Below are 10,161 nucleotides of genomic sequence, written 5' to 3' on the forward strand. Positions count from 1 at the left end.
AATAGAATTTATCTAAAACATTGTTTGTAATAGTTATTAGAGGCGCAACTTCAATGTGTGACTTACAAAGAATGCTAAAGAACAAGTCACTTAAGAGTTGAAGCGGGCATTGCAGCATCTTCTAAATGTGTATTTAGCCAAATACCAGCCGGGCCATCGTCTTAACTTGTTCGTCTTCATGCTGCCTGAAGATAATATTTTGAGACACACAACACACTCTGGTCTCACTGTGATGATACGCCTGGTCATATCTTCTTGTCTTTGTTGAGGTAGCTTGGACGTTTGGTGTACATTCATCCGTCTGCTTTTCGCTTCCCTGGCACTGCTTTTACAAACCTGCACCCACCTGTATTTTGTTCTATTGTTAACCATCATTCCCTTCCTTTATCTGGTTTTAATTGGAGTACAGTAAAAAGGCCTTCACGGTATAATCAAAATGAATTATTCATTAGAAATAAAGAAAAAACACAAACCGACAGTTCTGTTTTCTTTTATTCAACATGCAGATCGACCGTTTGGCATTCACAGTATGAAATTGACTCAAATAAAATATGATACACAAGGGCATCCATCCCTCTCGGGTAAGCGGCATAGAACTGGAGAGCTGACCACTTCCACTGCTGTGTCCACATCTTGTCCAACCGGCTGTAGTTGCTCCTCTTCCTTCAAAATAAAAATAGTAACTTTCAATATTCATATACAAGCAATGAGCCCATCATAGTAATCTTGCATTGCGTAGGAACTGTCTATTCACTGTCTATTAAGCAAAATGGATTACATTTTTTAAAAAGTCTCACCGCTGTGATGTCATCAAGCTTCTTCTGATGGCCCCCCGCCTCGCAGCAAACATTTCAATAGAAAAAGGTTAAACAAAGACAAAAAATGATTGTGGGTATATCTGAGACTGTTTGACCTTTTTCAAGTCGATCAGATGTCGAGATTTTTGCGGTCACCTTCCAAGGTCTAAATTTTCCAATTGTCATGTCCATGTAAAAGAGTAAAAACGCACAGTAAGCCGGTTTACTTTACTTCCTGCTGTGAATGAGCAGGTCAACTCACAATAGTGAAATCATAGGGGGCTTCCAGTACAGTGTAAAGGGCATTCTATGAATAAAACTTTAATAATTTAGTTTCATGTATTTAAATCACACAGAGAATTCAATCAGATCAATATAGCGTCTCAAAAGTCAAACGCAGTCATTCCTGTATGGTTGCCTTGGAAATCCCTAGCATGTCAGAAAGGAGTTAGTCATTAATAACAAAATAAATGTTGAATATATCCACCATCCCTGCAGTTTAAGATCAACTTGTCTTAAAGCAAGTCAATAAACAGAATAAGATTTGCCAATGGCTAACAAGACACGAGAACACATGCTTCTATACATATAAATAATTACCTTTAAATGTAAATGGCATTTTTCCCTCCGGGTGCTGCTGAAGCCTAATTGGTGGACTGGGCTTGAATCCAGCTCGCAGCATGTTGAGCAACGTTCCACTGCAGAGTTTACAAAAAAAGAAATTAAAAAACTGAAAAATTGGAAGAGTTAAAAGGCAGCTAATTGAGGGTACGTGCATGATATCTCGGAACAGAAGTCACCATAGCACTGAGCGGCAAAAAAACAACAATCACTGAGTGGCAGCATGTTGTTGAACAAAAACACAACTCAAATTAGAAAAAAATTAGCTGCTGCGCAAGTTCAACTGTCAGATAATCGTTTGTTTTACAGTTCCGTAGTTCTCTACTGAATGAAGTTGCCGCGTGTTTCTCCTTAGTCTGACTGGAGGCGACCAGTTCCAGAAGGAATGTGATGTTTTGATCTTCGTCTTCATCCAATCTCATTTGTGAGGACGAATAACAGTTCTACTCGCACGGAGGCCTGCAGATGAGGAAGAAATGGGATTGACACTTGGATAATGGGAGGCTCTCGCTTGGTCTTGTTTCTCTGCCTGCGTTCATATCAACATTTCTTTTCAATTAATATTATTTTTCGTGTTTCATATCACTGCTGCAATATTTTCATCGCCCTCCAAAATGCAGCCACTCCTCACACAGTAAACATGCCGCTCCCTGCGGCGTAGGGTTTCAAGTATTGATTGAAAAATATTCTCTCTCAGGTCAAGGTGGCCGGGACCGAGTGTAGCCGGAGGAGGAGGGTGTGCAGAGGGAGCAAAACAAACACCAGCAACGCGGTCAAGCACCGGGACGAGAGGCGGGAGACAAGTGTTTGAGGAGCGGAGGCAGGAGAGGCAGGAGAGGCTGAGACGGCGGTGCATGCAGTAGATGTCTATCCAACGAGTCACAAATGGAGAGAAGTGGGCAGAATGTTAAAATCATTTTTTCTATTTGCATACCTCTTTCGATTTCCTCAAGATAATTTTCTATTCCATGACATAAAGTCTGTCTTGTTTTTCTGTGGATTTTTTAAATTTTATTTTTCATAAGTCATTGCCCTCTGTCACCTCAAACCCTTGTTCCAGCAGCTGGACTGGAGCACTGTGGAGCTGCTGACAGATGAATGTAAGTTACTGCAGGAGAAAGACGTACATGTAAGGTAGGGACATGTAAGGATCCCACCTTTTCGTGTGCTATCCTGCAATCTTGAGTATCTGCTACTGATACTAATCTGATACAATCTTTTCCACACTCCTAAAATAAAATATTATTGCACTGCAATTGATGCACTTTCCTTAACCTAGCCATCTCGAACCTCATACTCAACTGTAAGACAAATAATCAACTGCCCTAAAGGAAGACATACATAGCCAGCAACATGACTGATTTATGGAATACTGCTGTTTTATTTCTCACAGAACTTTTGGCAGAATGTTTTATGGTCAGCACCTTTCAAACAAGCAAAAACACTAATTGAACTGTAAACTGTTAATTAAATACTCATAAATGAACGTAAAAATACGATGCCGGAATGTCCTTCAAGGCTTAGTATATACGTGAATAGGCATTTATTTGGTATGTTAACTGTAACGTATCGGATCGAGTTCTACTTCTTATTTATCCCGATATCCGATCCAGTCATTTTGGCCAATTTGCCAATATTGGAATATCGGATCGGGACATCCCTAATGTAAGGGTCCACTTGCACAATGTCAACTAAAAATCCACATTTTAAAGGAGAAAAAGTCCACGATCATCATTCAAGTTCCGCTTTGATGACATTAAAAAAACAAAACAAAGTCCGAGCTATCACATTCGCTGCAGTTTACTATCCTAAGATGTCCCTGGAATATACTGTGTGCTAGCTAGCTAGCTATCTTACTAACTGGCAGTTAGCAAATTAGGCACAACTAGGGTATTTTAAATCAGTCTCATGTGTTAAAAATATTGTAGTAGTATTAGAGTTCAAATTTAGTACAACGTACAACCTGATCTATTATTAGGATGGCTCGGGATGATATCACAAGAAAGACAATCACCACCATTTATCAACATGTACAGAGGTTGATTCGCCTATAAATCAATCAGCGAGCTCATGTTTCTTCACTCTCACATCAGATTGGTCCCCACCGTCCATCTGGTTCGCCTCGCTGCATCTTCAGCCTTTCCACGTTCTCATCTCTCAGCCGAGATTCTACCAGCCAATGGAAAACCGTAGTATCGCTAAGCGTTGCCCCGTCGGAACATTAGCAGCACCGTGGCAAGCTCCTATTGCCCATCACATACGCAGACCTGATCCGTGTGGCGATGGTGCAGAGAGTGAAGCGGTATATAGTCTGGTTGTACTTCACCAAGATTGAAGCCTGCTTGAGGCTTATATAAACTGGATGGTTTCAAGATGGCTTCCTCTGAGCCCGGCAGTAATGTGTAATTTCACCACGGCAGACGCACGTCAATAACCTCCGTACGTCAATAACCTCTGTATGTCATAGTGACGTAGTTTAGTGAAAGTGGAGTCGGATTCTCTGAGCACCGCCGTGGGCTTTTCTGAAGTCCTATGAATCCTTCTTTACACCTTTCTTTGACCTCATGACATTCACCATTGAGGTCAAGGAAAGTGGTTAGAAAAAGCAATAGGAAGGACAATCTGAATCCAACCTGGCTCTCGGCTCTCCTCCTCCTTCCTGGAATCCTGGTGCCTTCGGTCAATCGTCTTGGTTTTGTGTGGTTTGATTGTGTTTTAGTTCAGGTTCAGGTTGGTTTAGTTTTGCAGGTACACTCTCCATGCACCCAACACTCACACTACACTACTGATTTCTGAGTCCACACATTTGCTTCTTCAATAAATGTGTTGTCAATTTAAATGGTTGCTGTGTGGACCTCACTTTTGAAAGAACTGGGCTTAACATGTATGAGTGTGTGTGTGTGTGAATGGATGAATGTAGCTCGTACTGTAAAGGAAAGAGCAACATAAATTCAGCCCATTTACCTTCTTGGCAAAGGAAACAGAGACTGAATGTAGTGTAACGTGGGTTTTAGTGATAAGATTACGTCATGGGTCAATGGATTACAGTAGCAAAAATGTTGTAAATGCATAAACGTAATCCTCCCACTAGATGCATAAATGTAATAAATAGAGGATTGTGGGAAAATGAGTGCATGCAGAGGCTGTGAATGTGTGAAGCAACAGGTGACAGTAGTAGCAAAAGCAGAGTGAACTTGTGATAAGGTCCAGTATGCATAATTCTGACTGCAATATAATATATTAATACCAATAAGTGATTGCTTGAATTTCAAAGTTTGTCGAGAAATCTTTCCCCACATCATCACACCAGCAGCAGTCTGGACTGTTGACAAGAGGCAGGTTGGATTCATACTGTTAACTCCAGATTCATCGGACCAGGCTGCTTTTTTCAGTCTTCAACTGTCCAGTGTCGTGATTCTGTGCCAAGCTGGTGGTCGGTCTACACGGGAGGGGGCCATGAGGAAATTTTCTCTCTACATGCAGTTTATAGTTTTTTTTCGTCCTCATATGCTTTGAATCTGCGTGGATCTTGTTAATGTTGACGGCATTGAAACTGTCTCATTGTTGATCAGCATCATTATAGTAATATCAGTATGGTTTTTAGGTATATGTTAATGTTATATGTTATAAGTTTTTTAAAGATTAAAGCATGATTGTTTAGGTATTTCCATTTGTAATGATGATTAATGACATAGTCTTTTGTGGATTAGAAGACCCCGTAAAAAAAGGGGAAATGTAGAGGGAGAATGCGTCCTAATTGTAAGCAATGTGAACATTGTCTTGTTGATGCTAAACATAATCATGCTGGCGCCAACGTCTCCCTGCTGTTACCAGTATCTTGATGTGTCCTTGCTGGGGACAGTTTAACATGTGACACCTCAGGTGGCCTATTCCTTAGACAGTGGGTACAAAAGAAATGAACACCCATATACTCATCGGTTTCCTCGACTTGTCTTTCTGCAAACCTCCTGAAACCTGAAAATTCTAACACTTGCAGCCTCAGGTTCCTGTTCCTGGCTGACATGATGTGGTCTCTGGCTGTTGTAGAACATCCAGGTCCAGGTTGTGTTGTTCATTCAGAGAAGCTTCTCTGCTCACCACCGTTGTGAGTTATCTTGCCTTACTGTTGCATTCCTGTCAGCCATCCAGTCTGACCATTTCTCCTGTCTCCTCTCGCATGAACTCAGAACGTTTTTGTCACCATTCTGAGTAAAGACTCTAGAGGAAATCAGCCCTTGTGGATTTAGTCAAATCAGCCTGTCTAATACCAACAACCACGACAGTTTTCTCCTTTCTGATGTTTGATGTGAAGATCAACTGAAGCTTATGACCCTTTCCTGCAATGTTGTATGCATTGCATTGGTGCCACGTGATTGGACAGTTCGATTTGTCCATTGATAAGCAGGTGTGCAGATGTTCCGGACTAATAAAGATCTTGCTGGGTGTACAAACACTTTACATGTAATGCCTGCAGTCTCTCTCTCTTCTTGCAGCCTGGCCCTCATGCAGACTTTCTTCTGTTTCACCAGACCTTTGCCTACTAACCATGCCATGGTTGCTGGGAGAATTGCATTGCACCTGTAGAGCCTCCACTATCACTTGGGGTTTAATTTAAGACTCATGTATTTGTCAGTGCCATATGTTAACATGCTGCCCACAGCGAGCCGCAAGAGCAACTCCATCATTTGCATTTATATTTAGATGTAAATTTACGCTTCCATATTATAAATGAGGTGAAAAGACACTTTTTAAATAATAGTGCAGACAGGATGCATGGAAGAAGAGCACAGCTAAACATAACAGTTAATGATTCAACTGCTCGATGCAGTCTATTAATACTTTTCATAATATTGTTTATGAAAAAAACACCTTAAATACAAAAGTTGCGGCTGAAAATGAATTGGGCAAACATAGAAACAGTAATCATGTACACAGTAATGAAATATTAAAATAAATTGTAACAGTACAAATGTAAACATTTGATGAACTATTAAACAAATACAAAATAAATACAAATGTTGAAGCTGGAACTGAATTGAGCTAACATAGTAACAGTTCAGTCAGGAACACTCTCGCCATAGATTTAACCATTTATTGCAACAATGGAAATACAGTTATGTTTGGCGCTGATGGCTCCGGCCGCTTGTACTCGCGATCTCGTTTTTTCGGTCACGACCCATCCTTCATGACCATAGGTGAGGGTAGGAACAAAGATTGACCGGTAGATCGAGAGCTTTGCCTTCCGGCTCAGCTCCCTTTTTGTCACAACGGTGCGGCAAAGCGAGTACAATACCGCCCCCGCTGCTCCAATTCTACGGCCAATCTCACGCTCCATTGTCCCCTCACTCGCAAACAAGACCCCGAGGTACTTAAACTCCTTTACTTGAGGTAAGGGCTCATTCCCTACCCAGAGTAGACAATCCACCGGTTTCCTGCTGAGAACCATGGCCTCAGATTTTGAAGTGCTGATTCTCATCCCAACCGCTCCACACTCGGCTGCGAACTGATCCAGTGAGTGCTGAAGATCACAGACCGATGGTGCCATCAGGACCACATCATCTGCAAAAAGCAGTGATGAGATCCCCAGGCCACCGAGCTGCAACCCCACCCCACCACGACTACGCCTCGATATCCTGTCCATGAATATCACAAACAGGATTGGTGACAAAGCGCACCCCTGGCGGAGACCAACCCCCACCCGGAACGAATCCGACTTACTGCCGAGAACCCGGACACAGCTATTGCTTTGAGTATACAGGGATTGGATGGCCCCAAGAAGTGACCCCCTCACCCCATACTCCCTCAGCACCTCCCACAGTATCTCCCGGGGGACCCGGTCATACACCTTCTCCAAATCCACAAAGCACATGTAGACTGGATGGGCATACTCCCAGGCCCCCTCCAGGATCCTTGCAAGGGTAAAGAGCTGCTCCGTTGTTCCACGTCCAGGACGGAATCCACATTGTTCCTCTTCAATCTGAGGTTCGACTATTGGCCGAACCCTCCTTTCCAGCACCTTGGAGTAGACTTTACCCGGGAGGCTGAGAAGTGTGATACCCCTGTAATTGGCACACACTCTCTGGTCCCCCTTTTTGAACAGGGGAACCACCACCCCGGTCTGCCACTCGTTTGGCACTGTACCCGACGTCCACGCAATGTTGCAGAGACGTGTCAACCAAGACAGCCCCTCCACACCCAAAGCTTTCAACATTTCTGGGCGGATCTCATCAACCCCTGGGGCTTTGCCACTGTGAAGTTGTTTGACTACCACAGTGACCTCCGCCAGGGAAATTGACGATGATCCTCCATCAGCCTCCAGCTCTGCCTCTACCATAGAGGGCGTGTTAGTCGGATTCAGGAGTTCCTCAAAATGCTCCTTCCACCGCCCGATTACCTCCTCAGTTGAGGTCAACAGTGTCCCATCCTTACTGTACACAGCTTGGATGGTTCCCCGTTTCCCCCTCCTGAGATGTCGAATGGTTTTCCAGAAGCATCTTGGTGCCGACCTAAAGTCCTTCTCCATGACTTCTCCGAACTTCTCCCACATCCGCTGTTTTGCCTCTGACACGGCAGAGGCTGCAGCCCTTCGGGCCCGTCGGTACCTTGCAACTGCTTCCGGAGTCCTCTGGGATAACATATCCCTAAAGGACTCCTTCTTCAGTTGGACAGCTTCCCTGACCACCGGTGTCCACCACGGAGTTCGAGGGTTACCGCCCCTTGAGGCACCTAAGACCTTGAGACCACAGCTCACCGCCGCAGCTTCAGCAATGGAAGCTTTGAACATTTCCCACTCGGGTTCAATGCCCCCAACCTCCACAGGAATGCCAGAAAAGCTCCGCCGGAGGTGTGAGTTGAAAATCTCCTGGATGGGGGCCTCCTCCAGACGTTCCCAGTTCACCCGCACTACACGTTTGGGCTTACCAGGTCTATCCAGAGTCTTCCCCCACCCCCGGATCCAACTCACCACCAGATGATGATCAGTTGACAGCTCCGCCCCTCTCTTCACCCGAGTGTCCAAAACATGCGGCCTCAGATCAGATGAAACGATCACAAAATCGATCATCGACCTTTGGCCTAGGGTGCTCTGGTACCATGTACACTTATGAGCATCCTTATGTTCGAACATGGTGTTCATTATAGACAAGCCATGGCTAGCACAGAAGTCTAATAACAAACAACCACTTGGGTTCCGATCAGGGAGGCCGTTCTTCCCAATCACGCCTCTCCAGGTGTCTCCATCATTGCCCACGTGGGCGTTGAAGTCTCCCAGCAGAACAACGGAGTCCCCTACTGGGGTCCTTTGCAGGACTCCATTCAGGGTCTCCGAAAAGGCCGAATACTCTGAACTCCTGTTTGGTGCATATGCACAAACAACAGTCAGAGTTTTCCCCCCTACCACCCGAAGGCGTAGGGAGGCGACCCTTTTGTCCACCGGGGTAAACTCCAACACAGCGGCGCTCAGCCGGGGGTTTGTGAGTATCCCCACACCCGCCCGTCGCCTCTCCCCCTGGGCAACTCCAGAGAAAAAAAGAGTCCAACCCCTATCCAGGAGTACAGTTCCAGAACCGAAACTGTGCGTAGAGGTAAGCCCCACGAGATCCAACTGGTAGCGCTCCACCTCCCGCACAAGCTCCGGCTCCTTCCCCCACAGAGATGTGACGTTCCACGTCCCCAGAGCCAGCTTCTGCAGCCCAGGTCCGGTTCGTCGAGGTCCCCGACCTCCACTGCCACCCGTGTGGCAGCGCACCCGACACCAGCGGTTCTTCCTATGAGTGGTGGGCCCACAGGATGGAGAGGAGGTAGGTGCCACGTAGCTTTTTCGGGCTGTGCCCGGCCGGGCTCCGTGGCAAACCCGGCCACTAGGCGCTCGCCGACGAGCCCGCCGCCTGGGCCTAGCTCCAGACGGGGGCCCCGGGCTTCCTCCGGGCTGGGTCCCTTTTCCTCTTCCTCTGCTGTCCATGGTGTCTTTGTTGAACCATACTTAGTCTGGCCCCTCGCCTGAGACCACTCTGCCATGGGAAACCCTACCAGGAGCACTAGGCTCCAGACAACACAGCCCTCAGGTTCATAGGGACACACAAACCCCTCCACCACGGTAAGGTGATGGTTCCCGGAGAGGAGTACCTCTCGCGAGTACAAGCGGCCGAAATGGGTTTCCTTAGAAAGGTGGCTGGGGTCTCCCTTAGAGATAGGGTGAGAAGCTCAGTCATCCGTGAGGAGCTCGGAGTAGAGCCGCTGCTCCTTTGCGTAGAAAGGAGCCAGTTAAGGTGGTTCGGGCATCTGGTAAGGATGCCCCCTGGGCGCCTCCCCTGGGAGGTGTTCCAGGCACGTCCAGCTGGGAAGAGACCTCGGGGTAGACCCAGGACTAGGTGGAGAGATTATATCTCCACACTGGCCTGGGAACGCCTCGGGATCCCCCAGTCAGACCTGGTTAATGTGGCCCGGGAAAGGGAAGTTTGGGGCCCCCTACTGAAGCTGCTGCCCCCGCGACCCGACCACGGATAAGCGGTTGAAGATGAGATTGAAGATGAGATGCTGATGGCTCCGCTCTCGATAATGCTCCCTGTATTTAGCCAAGCGCATGCTATAGCGTGAAATATCTATGTATAGCAGCAAGCATGCTGGGGACCTCAGCAATCCCAAACCTTTTGGAGGGATGCAAGCATGCCGCCCGTGAGAGGTCATCCTACCATTATGTGAAATATATATGTGTAGCAGCAAGCATGCTGCAGACCTCAGCAAT

The 10,161-nt window shown here is 46.1% G+C and overlaps 1 long non-coding RNA gene across 1 annotated transcript; it reads right to left on the bottom strand.

The window, feature by feature from the left end:
* Positions 1–482: 482 nt before the first annotated feature.
* LOC124850037 lies at positions 483–1,530 on the bottom strand. Its single transcript, XR_007030808.1, has 3 exons — positions 1,398–1,530; positions 798–836; positions 483–663 (listed from the first exon to the last, which is right to left on the bottom strand). It is a non-coding gene; the product is annotated as an uncharacterized LOC124850037 (long non-coding RNA).
* Positions 1,531–10,161: the final 8,631 nt, after the last annotated feature.

Source organism: Scophthalmus maximus, chromosome 5, assembly GCF_022379125.1.
Source record: "Scophthalmus maximus strain ysfricsl-2021 chromosome 5, ASM2237912v1, whole genome shotgun sequence".
Lineage (NCBI taxonomy): Eukaryota > Metazoa > Chordata > Actinopteri > Pleuronectiformes > Scophthalmidae > Scophthalmus > Scophthalmus maximus.